The sequence below is a fragment of the Parus major genome, chromosome 1A (assembly GCF_001522545.3).
Source record: "Parus major isolate Abel chromosome 1A, Parus_major1.1, whole genome shotgun sequence".
NCBI lineage: Eukaryota > Metazoa > Chordata > Aves > Passeriformes > Paridae > Parus > Parus major.
Window position 1 is genome coordinate 65859534 of NC_031773.1, and position 2566 is coordinate 65862099.

Sequence of the window (2566 nt, forward strand, 5' to 3'; positions counted from 1 at the left end):
GGGAACAGCCGGAACGGGTGACGGGAGGGACAGCCGGGATAACGGGAATGACAGCTGGGATAACGGGAACAGCCGGAACGGGTGATGGGAGTGACAGCCGGGATAACGGGAATGACAGCCAGAACGGGTGACGGGAGTGATGGGAACAGCTGGGATAATGGGAACAGCCGGAACGGGTGACGGGAATGACAGCCGGGATAACGGGAACAGCCGGAACGGGTGACGGGAGTGATGGGGACAGCCGGGATAACGGGAACAGCCGGAACGGGTGACGGGAATGACAGCCGGGATAACGGGAACAGCCAGAACGGGTGACGGGAGTGACAGCCGGGATAACGGGAATGACAGCCGGGATAACGGGAGTAACAGCCGGAACGGGTGACGGGAATGATGGGGACAGCTGGAATAGGTGACAGGAGTGACAGCCGGAATAACGGGAACAGCTGGGATAATGGGAACAGCCGGAACGGGTGATGGGAGTGACAGCCAGGATAACGGGAATGACAGCCGGGATAACGGGAATGACAGCCGGAACGGGTGACGGGAGTGATGGGGACAGCCGGAATAGGTGACGGGAGTGACAGCCGGGATAACGGGAACAGCCGGGATAATGGGAACAGCCGGAACGGGTGACGGGAATAACAGCTGGAACGGGTGACGGGAGTAACAGCCGGGATAATGGGAATGACAGCCGGGATAATGGGAGTGACAACCGGAACGGATTACGGGAATGACAGCCAGAATGGGTGATGGGAGTGACAGCCGGAACGGGTGACGGGGACGATGGGGACAGCCGGAGTGACAGGAATGACAGCTGGGATAACGGGAACAGCCGGGATAATGGGAATGACAGCCGGAACGGGTGACAGGAATGACAGCCAGAGTGACGGGAATGATGGGAACAGCCGGAGTGATGGGAATGACAGCCGGGATAACGGGAACAGCCGGGATAACGGGAATGACAGCCGGAATGGGTGACAGGAGTGACAGCCGGGATAACGGGAACAGCCGGAACGGGTGACGGGAGTGACAGCCGGACTGACGGGAATGACAGCCGGGATAACGGGAACAGCCGGGATAATGGGAACAGTCGGAATGAGTGACAGGAGTAACAGCCCGAATAACGGGAACAGCCAGAGTGACAGGAATGACAGCCGGGATAATGGGAACAGCCGGGATAATGGGAATGACAGCTGGAACGGGTGACGGGAGTGACAGCCGGAGTGACAGGAATGACAGCCGGGATAATGGGAACAGCCGGAATGGGAACAGTGGGAATGCCGGGAACAGGCGGAATGATGGGAACAGTGGGAATGATGGGAATGGCAGGAATGACAGGAACAACGGGAATGATTGGAACAGCCAGAATGATGGGAACGACAGCTGGAATAATGGGAACAGCTGGAATGGGAACAGGGGGAATGGGAACAGTGGGAATGATGGGAACAGCCGGAATAACGGGAACAGCCGGAATAACAGGAACAGTGGGAATGACAACGGGAATGATGGGAATGACAGGAACAGTCGGAATGATGGGAACAGCCGGAATGATGGGAACAGCCGGAATGGGAGCAGAGGGAATGGGAACAGCCGGAATGACGGGAACAGCCGGAATGGGAACAGTGGGAATGGGAACAGCCGGAATGACGGGAACAGCCGGGATACCGGGAATGATGGGAACAGCCAGAATGATGGGAATGACAGGAATGGGAACAGTGGGAATGGGAACAGGCGGAATGACGGCAACAGCCGGAATGATGGGAACAGCCAGGAATAATGGGAACAGGCGGAATGACAGGAACAGCCGGAACGGCAACAGCGGGAATGGGAACAGTCAGAATGATGGAAACAGCCGGAGTGATGGGAACAGCCAGGATACCGGGAATGATGGGAACAGGCGGAATGATGGGAATGACAGGAATGGGAACAGTGGGAATGGGAACTGACGGGAATGATGGGAATGATGGGAACAGGCGGAATAACGGGAACAGCCGGGAATGACAGCGGGAATGATGGGAATGGGAACAGTGGGAATGACGGCAACAGGCAGAATGGCAGGAACAGCTGGAATGATGGGAACAGCTGGAATGATGGGAACAGCTGGAATGACAGGAACAGGCAGAATGACTGGAACAGCCGGAATGACAACAACGGGGAATGACAGGAACAGCTGGAAGGATGGGAATAACAGTGGGAATGGGAACAACGGGAATGACAATGGGGGGAATGACAGGAACAGCCGGAATGACGGGAACAGCCGGAACGGCAACAGCGGGAATGGGAACAGTTGGAATGATGGGAACACCGGGAATGGGAACAGCTGGAATGATGGGAATGACAGCAGGAATGGGAACAGCCGGAATGGGAACAGTGGGAATGACAATGGGAATAATAGGAATGGGAACATGGGAAACAACGGGAAAAACAGGAAATGGGAAAACAACAGGAAATGGGATCGGATTGGGGTTTCTGGGAGGTTGAGGGGGTTTTGAGGAGGTTTTTGAGAGAGATTTGGGAATCTTTGGGATTTTTGGACTGTTTTGAGGGAGAATTGTGAATTTTGGGG